General features: G+C 39.1%; 1 protein-coding gene across 1 annotated transcript in view; it reads left to right on the top strand.

The window, feature by feature from the left end:
* CPQ (carboxypeptidase Q) overlaps positions 1-20,989 on the top strand; it is a 486,593-nt gene that overhangs the window by 142,581 nt on the left and 323,023 nt on the right. The window lies entirely within an intron of this gene.

The following is a 20,989-nucleotide window of genomic DNA, read 5'->3' as shown; positions in this document are numbered from 1 at the left end:
AAAATGTTTCCCACCCATTCATCTTTAATTACATTTAAATTTACATTAAAATGTAAAAGGATTAAAAGCACTTTAAAAAATGGTGTGTCTATTCACTAAACAGCATGTATTAATTTATAACTGTTTATTAAAATAAATGTGGTTAGTCTATGTCTCTTGCCTCATGCATAATAAAGAACTTCTCTTTTTGAAAGTAATTGCTGTAAAATATTGCTTGAGGGATTAAAATGCTAGTGTGATTGGGAGGTAGTATCTTTGCTTTTGGGCAGACTGTTTTGAACATCTCGGGTTCAAACAAGAAACTGGGTAAGGGTAGTTGAGATCAGGGAATGACAGAGTGGTTAGAAGGGGTCCTTAGATAATGAAGTCCTTGAGAACAGAAATGAGGTCTTCTCTATCTTTTCTAAAATCCTAAGGGCCTGGTGCAGTACCATTCACGTGGGAGGAAAGGACAGCGTTGCTACCGGAACAGCCAAGAGACAAACAAATCCGAGCTTGATCTTACAAAATGCTGAGTCCCTCTCAAATTTTCTTCTCAAGCTGGGCTGGTATCTGCTACTTACTATATAGAAAAGAAACAACATACTCATCTTAAAGAAAGCTAGAATGTTTGTCATTAAGCCTGACAGTGATTTGGGCCTTCATTCAAATAGAGTGAAAGGTTTCTACCTGTGGGGTTAGGTCAGAAGGCTGTGGTTATAACACAAATTGTGATTTTGTTTTGTTCTTCTCCTGTTCCTAAACCGCCACTGTTTCCCCCTTTCCCACAGTGACAATAGGGAAAAGTCCAAAAACTTCAGTGTAGGTGGCAGGTGGGGGCCTTCTGGAATTTGGCTCTAAGCTAAACATAACTTTTACCGTCATCCAATTTGAACGTCTGTGTGGCTCAGCCATTCTTCTATTTGGTCAAGAGATATTCTAGGCATTTCTGATGGGAAAGGGGAGAAAAAACTAAGACTGAAAGTGGTTGGGGCCTGGGGACTGCTGACAGAGATTAACATACAGATGGCTAAGTTCAGGGGACACGGAGAGCGGTGGTGCTGCCCATACTAATACTCTTTCCAGGTGCCTTTCCAAGGTAAGGGAACTGTGCTTGTCTACGTACTCTGTTCAGACAATGTATTGTTTCTTGATTCCAGTCTGTCATTTTACTTATATATCAGGACATATTCTGGGAGCTGATGTTTTAGACTCTGGAAGAAGGAATCAATCCCTGAAGACAAGTAACAATTAGGTGAGGAACTCAGGACACCGAACTGTCAGTCTGGTGTTTGGGGCTGGACTTGAGTACTTGAAGAAATTACCATGAAAAACAGGGCGGCGGGGGTAGGGGGGATATGTGGCCAGACTGACTTCAGCAGGTGAGAGATGAGGTGGGGGTAGTTAAGAAGATGGCAGGCCCATCTTGGTACTAGGACTTTCATCACCCCTGCCTTCAGACAGCAGATAAATGCATCATACCATTCCAGTAACTCTCTGGCATTCGGCAAGGGCCCTGGATAGGGCAGAGCCTGGATGCGAGTGACTTTTAATTTGACAGTTGGATGGGGCAGGTTCTGTCAGGGATGGACATCCACCTGCTCTGGATCCCATTGGCATTATAACAGGCCTTATTCTGACATTTGGGTAGCCATATATTGCATGTGATGGTTTCATCACTTCCAATTAATTTATGTTACTTCAACCTAAGAAACACCTTACATTTATTTTTTTATTTTCTTTAGGTCTTACCCAAGGTATCAAGCACTTCTTGAATGAATAATACATTTTTGGTATTCTGTCTACCACCTAAATTATGGATGAGGCCAAACAATAAACCTGGTTTCATTTAAGTTAAAGTTTTTAATGGACATAAAATAGATCTATTGGCTTCCTTAAGTTCTACTCCTACTGCCCAACCCCACCCACCCAGCAGTAGAATACAAAACTACAGGGACTCTATATGGCTGATACTGTGAATTATGAGTGCTGTGAAGGCCCATAAGTGCCTTATTAATTCTGATTATTTTGAAAACAATTCATTTTTCACTAGAAAGACTAGATGCTGGAAAGCCAAAGACTTTTGGTGCAAAACTGTGAAGGGACTTCTGGATGGATGTATACTCCAAGGGAGCTTTCATTTTAAGTTAAGAAATTCAGGCTACTTGGAAGGAAGCAGTCAGTTCGCTTTGTAAAATTAGTTATCAGAGCAATGTAAGGGTTAATGAACAAAATATATTAATCTAATCCAGATATGTGCATTTATATAGATCTTGCCCTCAACATATAAATTATTTCAATAAATAATTTTTAAGTCTTTATCATTCTTTCATTTATTGAATAGACTTATTAAACACCTGCTTTAGGCCAGCTGGGTGCACATACCATTGGGATAGAAATGGGTAATGCATAGTTACTGTATTCGGGGGCTTACAACCCTCATAGGCATCATATGATTCACTGTAGGGAATACAAAGATGAGTCTTGAAGCAACTGTTGCATGGATTTTAAAAAAGTATATTCATACAATAGAATATTATTTGGCACTTAAAAAGAATGAAATATTGATGTGTGTTAAAATATGGATGGACCTCAAAAACATTAGGGTAAGAGGAAAGAGCCAATCAAAAAGGACTGCATTTTGTGATTCCATTTACATAAGATGTCCAGAATAGGCAAATCCATAGAAATAGAAAGTAGATTACTAGGTTAGTGGTGGTGGTGGGACATGTGGATGGGGTATGTTTGTCTGTTAAAGCTATTATGATGTCTGTCTTAGAGGTGATGGAATGTTCTAAAATTTATTGTGATGATGGTTACATACCTTTGTGAATATGCTAAAAACTACCGAATGGTACACTTTAAGTGGGTGAATTGTATGGTAAGTGAATTTAATCTCAATAAAGTTAGTAACAACTAAGAAGTGGGAGAGAGAGAGAGAATGAGTGAGTGATGGAAAGAGTAGATAGAACTTTCATATAATTTGCCCATGAGGGGAAGTAGAGAAATGGGAAGATGGTAAAGGAATATGTTTTATTTTTATATTGATTATCTAATTTACACAGTAGTTTCAAGTACATGTTCTCACTTCATCCTCACAACATTGCTGTGAATTTATTATATAGATAAAGAGACTGAAGCTTGGGGAGCTTAAGTGACTTGCCAAAGAATGTACAGCTTAATAAGAAGAAGCAGAATGGGTAATTAATTAAACTCACTTTTGTAGGAAAGCAGAGCACAAGTTGAAGGATTGACTCAGAAAAGAGGCACAATGCCTACTGAGATGGGAGAGTAGGAACAAAGACAAGATGAAGATATGGATACTGAGAATTCTCTGATTCCAGAAACTCTTCTTGTCCAAATAACATTTTTAGCACAGTTTACTTTTATGCTTTCTGGACTAATGTACTGATATATTAATGTATTTTTTTGCTAATATATTTGTAGGCTAGTTAAGTATTTACATACTAAATTCCTGGAGGACAGGGAAATGTCTGTATCTTTCAGATCCTTTCCAGTACATGTGGGGCCTTGATTACCCATTTATTTGCCTGTGTTGAGTAACTGTATTCTGAAGAAGGTCAGAGCTCATTGGCTACCACCAGTAGAAGTATGGTGGTCATGGATTCAGACATGTGTTCTTCTTAGTCTTAGTTTTGTAAGAGGCTATCAGTTGTGTCGTCAATATGGATTGCCCTGCTTTGAACTGACAACATTGACTACACATTCACTCCAAGTTTTTAAGAGAATCTATCCTTTAACTCTTTGTTTTTTAATTCTCATCAGATCACCCCCCCACATTGTACCCCTCTTTCTGTCTATACATCAAATCATTCAGCAAAATCTATTGATTCTGTTTCTAAAATATATTGCAAATTCATTCCCTTCTTTTTTTCTTCTACGAATTAGGCCAGGCCACCATCATCTCTGTCCAGGTCTATCTTTTCAACTGGTCTCCCTCTTCAAGTCTCTCCCTTCTCTACTCTGTGAATGCAAGACCTGTGTTCTTTATATGAATATTCTCTCATATGCCTCTCGCCAGGTCCTCCTGCCTAGAAAAATTATCACCACAAAGAGCTATCTTTTAATATACATGTAAAAATCTCATTCAAAGGGGTTTGAGGGACAAATGTTTGCCACACGCATTCTTCCACTGACCACAGAACAAAGTCTAACTTTACCATAATCCACAAAGCCCTGAATGATATGGTCCTTCCTTTTTCCCAGACTTTATCTCATGTTTTGTTTTGCCCTTTCTCACTATACTGCAGACAGATCTTCTTTCAGTTCCTCTGGAAAGTTTTCCTGCCTTAGGGCTTCTGGAAGGAGTACTCTTGTCAGTCTTAGTGGATAGCCCCTTAACATAATCCTTCAGTTCTCAGTTTAAATATCCCCAAATCCAAAGGAGGTTCTGTCCCCCTCATTACTTAGTTAGCTAGGAATGATAGAAATCTCAAAATAACAGCAATAGCATAAGCAAGATAGATGTTTCTTTCTCTGTCATATACAATTCTAGGTAATTGTGCTTCATGGATTAGGAATCCAGACTCCGGTCCTGACATTCCTTTTCAGCTCTAACTCATGATAAGATGACCTCTTCCATCTGCATTTGAGTGATCAGGAAGGAGTCATGGGGAAGATAAAGACATGCCTCCCCTAATAAGTAATGTGATCATACCTAGCTAACAGAGAAGTTGAAAAATGAGGTCTCTTTTTTTGTGGTTTGTTTTGAGGTAGTCTTGTTCCATCAGTATTAAATGGTTCTATTACTGAAAGAGAGAAAGAGGTTATGGGGGAAAGGAACAATGTGCCTATATGTTATACTTGTGGTAGAAAAGGACTGTTGTCTATTGGTATATCATATGGCATTTTCTTTATAATGACCCACTAAAAAACTTTTTGTTAGTAAGTTTGTGTTTTTCTGGAGCAACTGGTTTGTATTTCTGTTTTGTGCCTTATAATGTTTCACTCTTTGCTTTGTTTGCCAGGCATTTTACAGCTAAATTTATAATCCTCTCTAGTGACTGCACAAACCTTATGACATGTATTTTCTTCTATAATATTAACCATGGTATTATTTTACTACACCTGCATTCTCTTCACTCATTTGTTTTTATTTTTCAATATATTTTTATAGGTCTCCTCAAATTCTTTTGGTAATAAAGTTTTAAACAAATAAATAAAAAGCAGTTCTGAATAGATAAATGCCCTGTATTTAATGAGGATTATGAAGGTATATCATAGAGTTGTTGAGAGAATCAAGAGTTAATGGAAATAAAACATTTGGAACAGTGTCTGGTATACTATAAGAACTACATAAATGTCTACTCAGTATTCTTATTATAATTAAATCCTTTCTGAAGGGCGCCTGGGTGGCTCAGTGGGTTAAGCCGCTGCTTTCGGCTCAGGTCATGATCTCGGGGTCCTGGGATCGAGTCCCGCATCGGGCTCTCTGCTCAACAGGGAGCCTGCTTCCCTTCCTCTCTCTCTCTGCCTGCCTCTCTGCCTACTTGTGATCTCTCTCTGTCAAATAAATAAATAAAATCTTAAAAAAAAAATAAAAAAAAATAAATCCTTTCTGAAGTGACCACCAAGTAAGCCTGCTTGAAGAGACAGTCTTAAGAACACACTCGAAGTAGGTTAAATGAAGAAGGAAAGGATAAAGTTATAGTTTAAGGGCCACTCATCAACAATTATTCTGTGTCTACAGATTATAATCTGTGTAACAGCTAGTAAATGCATTGTGCTGTGTAAGATAATATGCTAAGAAGTTGGTCTCTGAGACATAAACACAAATATATGGATGACTAACTGGATTAAATTACTAGAAGGACTATTGCTCTCTCTCTACCTTTCTCCAAGATAGGGATAGAAAGTTTCCATCAGATAGATCTGGGTTTGGATCTCAGAACTGTGACTAACCAAACTCTGTAGTAGGTTAAATCTCAGTTTTCACCTCAGTAAATAGGAACAACAATACCTACTGCATAGGAGCGTAAGGATTACATGAATTAATGCATGTAAATAGCTTTGCATGTTGCCTGCTCAGAACATGCATATAACAGTTATTCGATTATCATCAGTTTCATGCAAATCTTTTGAACTGAAGGATTATTACCTTTCACTTCTTGGATTTATACTGAGTATAGACAAACCTGATTTTTTTTCCTTAAATATTTGAAAACCCTGCCATACAATCTGATAAGTCTACAAATGTTTAAATTTTTTACTTTTCCATCATGAAGTTGTATGAAATAGTGGCTTCTCAGATATGGTTCAAGGCTAATCAGTGGTCCACATGGGTTCTTGGAAACCATGCAAGCTGTGGGAGCCTATTGCCTTAATATTTCTATTAACATAGCATTTCTGCTCAAGTTTCTGGTATGGATTAATAAACTATTAATGGTGTTAAGTGGATGCTTGTTTTTTATTAGTTGGTAGCTCTTCAGAAACTCATAAAAAATTTCCCATTCATTTTGTTCAAATGGTTGGGGATGAATGGCCTGAGAGGCTCTTTACTCTGCCAAAGTGGATCATGAAAAATATGGTCATTCAACACAGCAAACATATATTGAATTCAGAATATGGGAAATGCATTGTACTACATACTGTGACACTATCAAGAGATATCCTCTGTGGTGGCCATCTGTTGTTTGCTACCGAGCATCCATTTTCCCTCTGTTTGGAACTAGGTGGCTTTCACCCACTCCTCCAGCCATATGGTTTAGGTGGGATTGACCCCTTACCCAAGTCTAGAGGTGGGCCTTGCTTGGCTTAAGGTTGCTGGCACATCCCATCTCCAAGACCATAGTTTTGGATTCAGAGTGGGCATAACACATGGTTTTAAACAGACTTGTTTCCTGGGGCTTCTGGTAAAATGAAGCTTGCTTTTTTTTTTTTTTTTTTCCCATGGGAACTTCTGGAAGAGACACTCCCTCTTTCCGTGGGCAGTATAATAAGGATATGAGGTCTGGGAGAACCTAGAGCTCTGAAGGGGCAAAGCACCACACAGATTCTTAAGATGAAAGGGAGCAATACCAGTAGCCAGGAACTATCTGAGGCCAGCCCTTCTGCTGGTCATGTGAGCCAACACATTTTTTTTTTTTTTAAGTAGGCTCTACACCTATCATAGAGCCCAACACAGGGCTTGAACTCATGACCCTGAGGTCAAGATCTGAGCTAAGGTCAAGAGTTAGACGCTTAAGCAACTGAGTCACCCAGGTGCCCCACCAATACATTTCCTTAAGCCAAGGAGATTTATTTAAGCCAACTGGGGTTTTCTGTCACTTCCAAGTATGAGAATCCACATGTTCTTTGGTCTCAGAAGTTAAAAAAAGATTCATGATAGCTGCAACCCAGGTGTTAACAATTGTTCTATAATATTGATTCATATGTGTAAGAAAACTTGATACAGGGACTAAAATTATTATGGAAACAAAGTTAACCAATGGCAAGTATTTATTGAAATGCCTTGAGAGAAGGGATTATATCTGTTGGGTGTTCTAGGACCATTCTTGGCACATAATTAAACTCTCAATATATGTTGATTGAATGTGTGAGGTTAATACTATGCTAGATTCTGTGTTTCCCACATAAAGGAGACCCTCCCTTTGCCATTCAGGCATTCCTGATTACAGGTTTTATTGGCCATAGACTTTCTTTTGAATATATTTTTATATATTTTTAATTAATAAAATTTATTTATCTATTTATTTTTATTTTTATTTTTATTTTTTAGAGATCCTAGAATTAAAATTTGTTTTTTAGGGGAGCTTGGGTTCACAACAAAACTGAAGGGAAAATATAGAGAATTCTCAGATACTCACTCCCCCTACACATGGATAATTTCTTCCATTATCAACATCCTATTCATAGTGGCACATTTGTTATAATTAATGAACCTACATTGACACATTATCACTCAAACCCATAATTTACATTGGGGTTCACTCTTGGTGTTGTACATTCTGTGGGTTTTGGCAAATGTTTAATGATATGTATCTACCATTATAGCATTGTAGAGAATAGTTTCATTGCCCTAAAAATCTACTGTGCTCTGCCCATTCATTCTCTCTCTCCCTAGCTCCTAGCAGCCACTAATCTTTTTACTGTTTCCATCGTTTTGTCTTTCCCAGAGTGTCATATCGTTGGAATCAGAGTCTTTTTAGATTGGTTTCTTTCACTGAGTAATATGCATTTTAGTTTCCTCCATGTCTTTTCATGGCTTGATAGCTAATTTCTTTTAAACATTGAATGATATTCCACCATCTTTAAGTACCTTTAGTTATGCACTTACCTGGTAAAGGAAATCTTGGTTGATTCCAAGTTTTGGCAGGTATGAATAGAGCTGCTATAAATATCTGTATGCAGTTTTTGGTCACAAGTTTTCAAATTCTGTGGGTAAATAACCAATGGGTGCAATTACTAGATTGTATGGTGAGAGTATATTTAGTTTTGTAAGAAAGTTCCAAACTGCCTTCCAAAGTGGCTATACCGTTTTGCATCCCCACCAGCAATGAATGAGAATTCCTTATGCTCCTTATACTTGCCAACATTTGGTGTTGTCCGTGTTTCGGATTTTTGCCATTCTAATAGGTGTGTAATGGTATCTCATTGTTTTAATTTGCAATTCCCTAATGATGTATGATGTTGAACAAATTAAATGTGGTTAATGCTCTTGTACTTAAATCTCCCCTGCTTAAACTGCATGGTGATGGCTTTGAATTGTAATTGTAGTGCGGTTGACATTGATAGCTGGATTTGTGTCCTTCCAGCCAGTGGACTTTAATAAATAGCATTCAGGAAATTTCTGTGTAAGTCCTATAGTTCTGATATTTCCATCATGTCTCTGGAATCTTCTCATGGCAAATTGCTGTGTCAAACTGAATTATGAAAGTGAGTCAGGTTTCTTCTTTTTAGGGCAAAAATTCTGTTTTGTTGCAGTATTTTTTTTTTTTTTCAAGTTTTACTTCTCTAAGAACAGCATAGTGAGTTAACATTTCAAAACATAGCTAAATGAAAAAGCCCATTTTGGAATGCCAAGCTGTCATAGAGTTATTTTATCTCTCTGATATAACACTATAATAACATTATTTTGTACTTGATGCAAACATAAGCACACTAGTTTCTATCCTTTTTGCCCTTGGTTTTTGGAGATGGAATTTAGAGGGAAAACACATTTAGATAGGAAATATTGAAATCTATTGAAAGTGTATAGAATTATTTAATAGTACAACAGGGCTGCTTGTTTCTTTTAGAATTGACATCAGGTGGGTAAGCTAACTGGAGCTGCCAAGACTGCATTTTAATGATCTCTAGGGTTTATCTCTTATTTAAACTTTGTTGTCATTTAATCTGCATGTGTTAAGTCACTGACACTTGCTAAATTCTTTTTCAGATTTGTTGGTTGTCTACTGTTTGGTGTTGATCATTTGATCACTTTGATGTATGGTAGGAAGAAGAAAGTAGTTATCTAATTTTCACTGAACAGTCTTCCCTAAGGTATTAGATATATTCATTTTATATTTTATCTGTCATCAGCTACAGATTGTGAAATGCTCTGAAAGAAACTTTAAATTCAGGGCTCCTACTTTTGTCAGCTCTCACTCAGTATTGCAGTGGTAACAAACAACCCCCAAATTTCTGTGGCCTGGACCTCCTAAGATTTCTTTCTTTTTTTTTTTTTTTAAAGATTTTATTTATTTATTTGATAGATCACAAGTGGGCAAAGAGGCAAGCAGAGAGAGAGGGAGGGAGCAAGCTCCCTGCCGAGCAGAGAGCCCGATGCGGGGCTCGATCCCAGAACCCTGGGATCATGACCCAAGCCGAAGGCAGAGGCTTTAACCCACTGAGCCACCCAGGCACCCCTCTTTTTTTTTTTTTTTAAGATATATTTTTTTATTTTAGAGGAGGGAGGAAGGGCAGAAGGAGAGGGAGAGAAAATCTCAAATAGACTCCACACCAACCACGGAGCCCGATGTGGGGCTTGATCCCAGGACCATGAGATCATAACCTGAGCTGAAATCAAGAGTCAGACACTTAACTGACTGAGCTACCTAGGCGCCCCTTCTAAGATTTATTTCTTGTGCACTTTGCATATAAATATATAAAGTTGATATCACCTTTGCTTCTTCCTCAAGTATCTTTTTCATTCCAGGATCCAGGCTGAAGGAGTCCCTATCTGGGACATGTCATTCTTGTGGCTGGAAGAAAAGATCTCTTAAAAGACAATCTAAGCTTGCAGTGGCTCTTTTAAGTTCCTGCTCAGCTGGGGCCATATACCTTTCCTATTTACATTCCATTGGCCAGAGCAAATCTCACGGCCAAGCGTAGCATTGGTGTCTTCTAAGAGAGACACTGCATTTTACAAGGCAATTGATTGGCGTGTGTCATTCTCTTACAGAAAAGGGGGAGGGAGATAATACAATATAGCATTAGTATAATTTTAGATAAGGCCAGTGGTATCTTTTTCTATCATGCCCTGTTCCTCTGATGCTTCTCTGAAAAGTCCTTTCCTTGTTCCTCTCACACATTCCTCCATCACCCCTGTGTTTTTTTGTTTGTTTTGTCTTTTTTTTGCCAAGTAGACCCAGGAAACCTCCCCAGCTTCTCTGCCAAGTCTTTTGTGGCATCTTTATGAGATAGTGCCTGCATAATTTCTTTAGTTAAAACTGACAAGAAATTGTATAGCCTCTGGAGCTGTCTGTTGTGATAAAGAATAGTTCTGCTCTGAGCTGGATAGGCTCCATATTTGCTGATTATATCCATTATTTTTGTTTTACTCCTGGTGATTACTTTGAAGTTTTAAATAAATCAGATAATTACTGCTTATATCTATTTGATATATGTTGAGAACCCTTACAAATCTTACTCTTTTTTTTAATTTAATTTTTTAAATTTTTTTATAAACATATAATGTATTATTAGCCCCAGGGGTACAGGTCTGTGAATCGCCAGGTTTACATATTTACATACTTCACAGCACTCACCATAGCACATACCCTCCCCAATGTCCATAACCCAACCACCTTCTCTCTACCACCACCACCCCCCCAGCCACCCTTGGTTTGTTTTGTGACATTAAAAGTCTCTTAGGGACAAACATTACTCTTATTGTCTTATGTTTCTTTATAGCACACATAGCAATTCCTACCTCTGTCATCTCATCTGATACTCACAAAAATCCTGACAGTGCCACTGTTACTGTGATTCCCATTTTACAGGCCGGGAAAAGTTAAGCAACTTATTCATCAGCAAAGGCTAGTGAGCTCTATAGTTGTATTCAAGGCAGGTTATATTTCAATGGATGCTCTCTGTTACTGATAAAAAAATACCCTGTTTTAAGCATACCTGGAGGAATGGACAATGTAGTACAGCAAATATTTTGTAAAAAAGTTTTAGATGAAGATCGTTGTTTCACAGATAGGATTCATCTTAAAATTAAGCAACAAGGTCTTTGTTTTGAGTGATCTTATAACTAAATTTCAGTTTACATGCAACTTTCCTCAGGAAAGCAATTGTTATATAGATTAGGCAATATGGTTATGGAGCACAACACTCAGTGAAGCAGATTTCTCCATTGCAGTAAATGGCATCCCCTCCATACTGCCACTTAGAGTGGTCTGTCCAGTCTTCTTTCTCTCCGCCTCATTGCCCTCTCCAACCACTACTGCTCTCAACCAGAATGTGGCAGTTGCTGCCTAAATAGCCCTCCATACCTTTTCTTGCCTCCTCTATCCCAGCAGACTAAGACTAGTGGTATATCCAAAATGTAACTCTGAATTTGCCTGACTTCTCTGTCCCCACCCAGATTCCTTACTACAGCTACGCGGCTCCCATGTGATGTTACCCTGCCACTGCCTGCTTCTTCTCATGGCGTTCTCTCCCTCACTCTGCGTCTTTAATCTCCTTCTCTCTTTTTCTCCCTGGTTTCCTACTCCAGTCTATTAGTACTCCCTTCTCAGATCCCACCTCCTCAGCAAAGCCAGCCATGACCCCTAGACTATGATAACTAGTGCTGTTTCAGTCAACCACAGCCATAAACTCACCTCCATACCCCCACCATCACGAAGACCTGTAGATTTTCCATTTTAGATATCGCTGGAAGCAGACTGATGTACATTGGACCTTCCGGCTGCTCATTTTCACAGATGTCTAAGAAGATCATGTTTTTTGTGGAAGCCCCCACTCATTCACACCGATCTACAAGGAAATACTCAGAGGTTGAGGAGAAAGCAACCAAATTCAAACAGGCCTCAAAGCAACCATATTTAAGACAACCAGAGCAACTGTGTTTCAAACATAATACACCTCATGTTTTAGACTACAACTGGCTCCCTGTGATAACTGCTAAAATTAATCAAAGTGCCCCCAAGTGTGACTGCCTTTCGTGCAGTGGCCTGACCAGTGGAAGTAGTTTGGAATCCTAAGTGATCGGATCGCTAAGGATTGGTCTGTACTCCACACTTGTTGCCGTTGTGTGTTGTGGCGTTGGGTCCCCAGACTTCTTGAGTGTGCTACAAGACAGGTTGAATTAAACACAGAGGTCCTGTGGGGCACCTCTCCATAATTCAACAAAATGCATAAGTTCTGTGTTTTTGAGGTCAGGTGTCAGCATGGCAGGGCGGCTTGCGGTACGCTGCTCCATCAGCCAGACAGCTGCCTCTCGAGAGATGCTGGTAATGCACTGTGCCCACGGATTTTGATGAAGTCAGGTCTGGGCTTGCTCTCCAGGTAACAGCTGGGTTTAATCTGAGCCAGATCTCAGGAGACAGTTTGGAGAGGGTGGGTCACACACCTGTGGCTGTCCTTTGGGGGTGCCCTTCGCCTCTTGCTCTTCTTTCACTCAACTAATAGCTGAGTTTAATATTTTTTCCCTGAAAATTGTTTTAAGGAGGCTGTTTTCCTTGCCTTATTGGAACTCATAGAATGAGAATAGGGGTCCAAAAATATCTTGGTTGAGAATTAGATTTTAGAATGTCTCCTTGTCTGTTTGGGGGCCTGGCAGTAGGCCTCCTCTTCACTGTAAATGAATAGATGTTTCGTCTGTTTTTGTCTTCCCTTCTTTGTTCTTTTCCTAGGAATGGCCTTCTCTTCATTTTCAGGCTATTGAAGTCTTCTAAGGCTCATTTAAAGTTTCATCTTATAGGAAACTTCCTAGATTTCCCCCAGTGAGAATTATTTCATGAAATTTTACTTTGTACATTCATTTAGACTTGTGACATCCTGTGTTCTTTTTAAAGTTTTTGTTTACCTACTTTTCTCCACCAGATATTCCAGTTTTTTAAAAGATTTTATTTAAATTCAATTTAATTAACATATACTGTATTATTAGTTTCGGGGGTACAGTTTAGTGATTCATCATTACACCACGTGCCTTCCTCAATGCCCATCACCCAGTTACCCCCATCCCCCCACCTACCTCCCCTCCAGCAGCCGTCAGTTTCTTCCTTATAGATCAGGATCTCTTATGGTTTGCCTCCCTCTCTGTTTTTATCTTATTTTATTTTCCTTCCCCTTCCATATGTTCATGTTTTTTTTTTTCTTAAATTCTACATAGAAATTATATGGCACTTGTCTTTCTCTGACTTATTTTGTTTACCATAATATACTCTAGTTCCATCTGCATCGTTGCAAATAGCAGGAGTTAATTCTTTTTGATGGCTGGGTAATATTCCATTGTGCATGCATATGTATGTATGTATGTATATATATAAAACTATGTGTATATGTGGTATACATACCACATCTTCTTTATCCATTCATCCATCCATGGACATCAGGGCTCTTTCCATAGTTTGGCTATTGTGGACATTGCTGCTATAAACATTGGAGTGCATGTACCCCTTCAAATCACTACTTTGATATCTTTTGGATAAATACCTAGTAGTGCAATTGCTAGATTGTAGGGTAGTTCTATTTTTGAGGTTTTGAGGAGCCTCCATACAATTTTCCAGAGTGGATGCACCAGTTTGCATTCCTACAAACAGTGTAAGAGGGTTCCCCTTTTTCCTCATCCTTGCCAATACCTGCTATTTCCTGAGTTGTTAATTTTAGCCATTCTGACCCGTGTCAGGTGGTACCTCATTGTCATTTTGATTTGCATTTCTCTGATGATTTTTTCATGTGTCTGTTAGCCATTTATGTTTTCTTTGGAGAAATGTCTGTTCATGCCTTTTGCCCATTTCTTGACTGGATATTTTGGTTTTGGGGCATTGACTTCTTTAAGTTCTTCATAGATTTTGGATACTAGCCCTTTATTTGATAAGATATTTGCAGATATCTTCTCCCATTCCATAGGTTGCCTTTTAGTTTTGTTGGTTGTTTCCCTTGGTGTGCAGAAGCTTTTTATCTTGATGAAGACCCAATAGTTCATTTTTGCTTTTTTCCCCCTGTCTCTGGAGATGAGACTAGTAGGAAGTTTCTGTGGCTGAGGTCAAAAAGGTTGCTACTTATGTTTTCCTCTAGGATTTTTTTTTAAAGATTTTATTTATTTTATTTGACAGATAGAGATCACAAGTAGGCAGATAGGCAGGCGAGAGAGAGGGAGGAGGAAGCAGGCTCCCTGCAGAGCAGAGAGCCTGATGCGGGGCTCAATCCCAGGACCCTGGGATCATGACCTGAGCCGAAGGTAGAGGCTTTTAACCTTTTAACCTTTTAACCTTAGCCACCCAGGCGCCCCTGGGATTTTTTTTTAAAGATTTTATTTATTTATTTGACAGACAGAGATCACAAGCAGGCAGAGAAGCAGGCAGAGAGAGAGGAGGAGGCAGGCTCCCTGCCGAGCAGAGAGCCCGATGCAGGGCTCGATCTCAGGACCCTGGGATCATGACCTGAGCCGAAGGCAGAGGCTTTAACCCACTGAGCCACCCAGGCGCCCCATCCTCTAGGATTTTTTATGGATGCCTGTGTCTTTCATTCATTTTGGATTTATTTTTGTGTATGGTGTAAGAAAGTGCTCTAGTTTCATTCTTCTGCATGTGACTGTCCAATTTTCCCAACACCAATTGTTGAAGAGACTGTCTTTTTTCCATTGGGTACTCTTTCCTGCTTTGTCAAAGATGAGTTGACTGTAGAGTTTAGGGGCCATTTCTGGGTTCCCTATTCTGTTCCATTGATCTATGTATCTGTTTTTGTGCCAGTACCATACTGTCTTGATGATTACAGCTTTGTAATACAGCTTGAAGTCTGGATTTGTGGTGCCTCCAGCTTTGGTTTTCTTTTTCAACATTCCTTTGGCTCTTTGGGGTCTTTTCTGGTTCCATACAAATTTTAGGATTGTTTGTTCCAGCTCTGTATAAAATGCTAGTGTTAGTTTGATAGGGATTGCATTGAGTGTGTAGACTGCTTTGGGACACATAGGCAATTTTATAATATTTGTTTTTGAACAAATCAAGATGAACATGGAATGTTTTTCCATTTCTTTGTGTCTTCCTCAATTTCTTTCAAAGTGTTCTATAGTTTTCTGAGTGCAAATCTTCTACCTCTTTGGTTAGGTTTATTTCTAGGTATCTTATGGTTTTTGGTGTCCAGATTTTCCAATTTTTGAGAATAGGACTGAAACTTAGTCAAATTCATGCTGCCCCCAGTGTCCAGTATGAAGCTCCACCCAGTAGGAGGGCTATAATTTGCTGAATGAATTTGAATTTTTAAGGGTTGTTCTTTCATAAGAAGGACATTGAAGAATTATAATATTCTCCATAAACAAATGGACACTCAAGAAGGACTGCTCCCATGTTCTTTTATCTGTCTTTCCATGAATTTGCAATTTCCTTACCACTTTAGGGCAAAACACTGAAGTTTCCAAGAATAACTATTTTTCCTTCTCCATAACGGAGTTCAGGAAAAACCAGCCGTTCCACTGGACCTAGTTATCTTGTGCAGTGTACTCAGTATGAGATTATGTGATAAGACTAAGAAGCTAGGCTTCCTTTTGGGTGGGGCTGGAGTATTTCCTGTTTGGAGGCTAAATCTTCTGAAATCAGAATTAATTTTCGAAAACATACCACATTGAATTGAGCCCCAGAGACATGTTTTTTCTGTTTGTAGTCTTTTCCTTTCCTTTTAATAATAGGAGACATAAAAATTCTCACTTCGCTATCTTTCTATTCTTAACTTTTCTTGGGGGGAATCCAGTTAGAAAATACGAAGTGTGGAGTCTCTTTATCAAATTCTTCATAGAAAAAATGATCTGAGCCAACACCACAGCAGCCAGCATCTGTTGTCTCTGCAAGGAGACCACAGCGGTAATTATGCACGGGGTAAGTTGCTTAAAAAATAAATTGATCGGGGCGCCTGGGTGGCTCAGTGGTTAAAGCTTTTGCCTTCGGCTCAGGTCATGATCTCAGGGTTCTGGGATCGAGTCCCGCGTCGGGCTCTCTGCTCAGCAGGGAGCCTGCCTCCTCCTCCTGTCTCTCTCTGCCTGCCTCTCTGCCTACTTGTGATCTGTCTGTCAAATAAATAAAAAAAATAAAATAAATAAATAAATTGATCAATTAAAAAAAATTAGGTGTGGAGAATCAAAAGGCACCTGAGGACTTTTTACAGTTTTTGTGGTACAATCAGCTGTATCCAAGAGAGCTGCTTTATAATGTGAATATTCTTAGCTTCAGCCCCACATTTTCTTCATTACTCTAAAAGAGTCTGCTGACTCTTTTCCCAGGTGAAGTCTCCCTCCTAGGTCCATAGTTTGGGACCTAATGTGACAGTAGTACTTGGATACTGGGTAGACTAAGAAAATAAAATAACTTAAGAAGACTTTTTATATACCTATTTATTCTTCCTCTTTATTTCCCTTAAAATGAAAATACTGAGACTTTCTATTTTACATTTGTGAAAGAAGATAGCAGTGCAGGGGCGCCTGGGTGGCTCAGTGGGTTAAGCCGCTGCCTTCGGCTCAGGTCATGATCTCAGGGTCCTGGGATCGAGTCCCGCATCGGGCTCTCTGCTCAGCAGGGAGCCTGCTTCCCTCTCTCTCTCTCTCTCTCTGCCTGCCTCTCCGTCTACTTGTGATCTCTCTCTGTCAAATAAATAAATAAAATCTTTAAAAAAAAAAAAAAAAAAAAAAAAAAAAAAAAAAAAAAAAAGAAGATAGCAGTGCAATTACTAGAAGGACCATGATCCTTGGATTCAAACATCAGCTTCAACACCTACTAGTTGTATAAATGGACTTCTCTGCATATCAGTATCCTCCTAATAACTACTTTGCAATTTCTCTGGTCATTCGTATAAACAATAGATATTCAAGTATAGCTATTATTGCTATTATCATCCATTACCCTGACCTACAGAAATACACAACTTCCTTGAAAAGTATACATTTTTGGAGAGTGATCAGGGATGGGTATTATCATACTTTAATTTTTTCTTTTTAGTTTCGTTTGCTTCATTCCGTATATGCATGTGTGCATTTTTTTATGATTATGAATGTGTGTGTGTGTGTGTGTGTGTGTGAATTTCACATAATGTGTGTCAGGCACCATTTCAAGCATTTTGATAATATTAATGAATAACACAGATAGAAGATTCTACCTGCTCATGGAGCTTACATGATTGTATAGGTATAGCTGGAAGCAGATAAATTCTGTGGAAAACTGAAGCAAGGGAAGAGGGAGAGGGATTTGGGAGTGGGTTGCACTTATAGATAGGGAGGTCAGGGTAGGCCTTAGTGTAAATATGACACTGGATTTGTGTTCTTAGGGGTTTTCGTGTACTATCTTTGAGAATGGAGAATGGGGAGAAGGGAGATGAGAACACAGAAAAGAAGAGGAACCTGTTGATTTGTAGGAGAACTTGAGTATTTCCTTTGTGTAACATGTGTCCAACACAAACTACTATAGATAAGCGAAGCCTTCCAGGTGGCCTCATTTTATCTTATTCAGTTTGAGCAAAAATCTTCTTTAAATGTTTTTTCTACATACCCTGAAAGATGGATACTGAACACAGTCCACTTGGTCTGTGACTGCTGCCGGAGGGCATCACCATGACTCTCGCGTCTGTTGCTGAACTGTCATGAAGCAAGGTCCTCAGGGCCAACAGAGTTGTTTTTGGCTCTTTGCCTACGTAATGGCTGAGTCTGTAGTGGTTGTGAGTTCTACATCGTAGCTACTACACACATATGGCTATTCAAATTAAAATAAGTGACATTAAAAATTCAGTTTCTTAGTCACATTAATCACATTTTAAGTGCTCGAGAGCCGTATGTGACTAATGGCTACTGCATCAACACAGAGAGAGAACATTTCCAGCACTGCAGAGAGTTCTGTCAGCATTTGTTATTTTACATGTTCCTATCTCTGACATTGTCTTTTCTGGTACTATCAGCTTCCAACTGTATCTCTTCCTTTTGATTTGTTGTTTCTCATGGTTTATAGGTTTAAATACTAGATTTAGAATTTTGTGTGAAGTAAGGGTGGAGAGTCTCTCAGAGAGAGCAAGTCCTTGAGTTTTCATACTTAGAATTTATATTCCTATTCTGACTGCCCCAAGGCCTTTTTCGCTTGGTTATTGTTATGCAGCTGTGCTCTGGGTGGTAAGAGAATCAGACTGCTGAGTTATTATGAGAGAAGTGCTATCAAACTTTAAAGGTAAAATTGTACTTTTATGGAAATGCTTTAGACCCAGTCAGTGGTACCCTACTTGGAGCAATGCTATTCAAGGAGTGTTTATTGACTGACTGCCTATGCATACGCCAAGCACTGTGTTAGGCCCAGGGGATGCTAACAAAAATGAACGTAGCTCCAGTCCCTGAGATCACAGTTTACGTGGTGGAGAGAGTCATAAATAGGCCGAGTTGCAATTGCCCAGTGCCCAGGTAGGCCCAGGATGCTCTGAAAGCCCAGAGGAGGATGGTTCATAAGCCAGGCTCCCCTGCGGGTGGTAAGGAGGGAAATGAGACAGGAGATCAGAGGCCAGGGGATGCCTCCTAAAGAAGAGATCCTTAAATGGCATCCTGAAGGATAAATGGGTGTTAGTCACATGATGGAATTGGGAGAACGAGATCAACAAGACGTGATGTACGGTAGTGTGAACAAAGATGCTGAGGAGTGAACTGGCATGGTGAGAACGGGAACTTTAAAGTATATTTTTGATGGAATTTGTAAGAAAAGGGAGATTGTCTTTGTAGAGAGAGGCAGGCTTTGAATGGTGTGTTGAAGTGATGGTTTTCAGTAGAGCTGGAGAGGGGCAGGGCAGGGGTAGACCTAGGCTGATCTGACTTTAGTTCAGATTAGTTCAGGCAGCTCTGTGGAGGTGAAGTTTGGGGGAGCTGGGCTGGAGGCTGCTACACCAGTGGTGTTGGGTGGGTGGAAGAGAGAGAGCTATATCAGGCTCTCAGGCCAGAGGTAATGAGGGCCTGGTGTGAGAGAGTGGAACAGAGGACCTGGGTTCTGTCAATGTTTAAGGCCTGAAATTAAGAGTATTTGAGGATTAATTAGATGTGGGGACTGAGGGAAAGAGGAGTCAGAGATAACTCTAAGCTTTCAGGACACCAGTTAATTGAACTTTTCTTCTATGTTTACAGCCTAGGTTTTGACCTACAGCTTTTACTAGTGATTTGCTTTGGTAACGGTGGTATCTATGATGGGTTTTGGCTGTCCAGGACACCATCACACTGTCATTTGTTAAAAGAACTTAAAGCACAGACTATAATGAAGTACCACCCTCCTATGACTTTAATTCTGCAGCAACCTATGAAAGTTTATAGAAATTCGGCTTCATTTCTAGTGGCTCTGATCCAGATGCCCAAATTACCCCATTGCTGGGACAGCCCTTGGGTGGACCATTGAATCTGTTACTCATTATGAACAACTGAAAACCATCAACAAAATTCTTGTATTATGCCAATAGTAACACTAGTCAAGTATTAAGGTAGGTTTTGGAAAGTTATGAATCTCAAAATCTGTCTAGCTGAACTCTTTTTTGTATGTTTATACATATTTATTTATCATGTGGAAAAGCTAGTGGCTTCCTTTTTATAATTGTGCATTACTTTTTTCTTAGGTTATAAATTAAATTCTGAGTTCTGACTATTGGTGGAGACATGCTTATGAGATCTGCAGTCATTCACTTTAAAGTAAAAGTACAAATTGAGTCCAGATAGGGGATCCAGAAGTAGGAGTGGAGCCAGTCCAAAGGGTCCATTTCAATGGGGCCTATATCGAAAGCAAGTATTCTCACATACCTGCAGTGTATTTTAAAAGGATTTTCCAAGTAACAGTTAATATTTTAATGCCATCTGCTAACCTTCCAGGAAAACCTAGTTCTCTCTTTTGCAAGATTAAAGAACCATGCCAAATACATGTTGATACTTCTGTTTTTACCGATGTATTTCATGACTGCATGACTAAAGCCACAAAAGAGTAGGCAGCAGGTACTTTTCATAGTTTTATTTAGTCACTGCACTTGGCCTTTGACGCTGACTGTCTTCTCCTTGTCACTCAAACTGCTCCATCAAATTACATCTTCACTAGTCTGGCAGTTTTAAATGACTTCTTGGAGGCTCTGAAATGCTGCTCCCTAATCGGGAAGATCTGGGCGAGTCTTGTAGGAGGAAAGATGGCGCATCTCTTCCAAGTGAGACAACAGCATTATGGGATAATTACATAACATCTTCAGAAGTTTTATCTGGAGAATAGCGTTGTGTTTGGTGATGAACAAGTACTGTAAGTTGAGAAGCATAAGTTTTCATATTCTTTAAGAATATGGGATAAAGGAGGAAAGAAAGCAAGCTGACTTTTTGTAGTTCCTGGTAGAGGTTACATTAACTATTTGTCAAAAGTTGGATTTTTGAAGATTCTTGGCTCCTAAGAACATTTGTCATGTACTGCCATTTTTTGTATGCTGTCCGTGAAGACTGTTTAACAACATATCAAAATAACTTTATAAAAAGATAAGTATGTGTTTCATTAATCCCAGTGGGAGCTTTGTAAAGTGCATTTTCTTTATAAGTAATTAGTGTCATTCTGTGAAACTCATGACTTCCTAGGGTGGGAAAGAAGGGGTAAAAAACTAT

This window comes from Lutra lutra, chromosome 4 (genome assembly GCF_902655055.1).
Source record: "Lutra lutra chromosome 4, mLutLut1.2, whole genome shotgun sequence".
In the NCBI taxonomy this organism is placed as follows: domain Eukaryota; kingdom Metazoa; phylum Chordata; class Mammalia; order Carnivora; family Mustelidae; genus Lutra; species Lutra lutra.
This window is presented reverse-complemented; position numbering and strand designations above follow the sequence as displayed.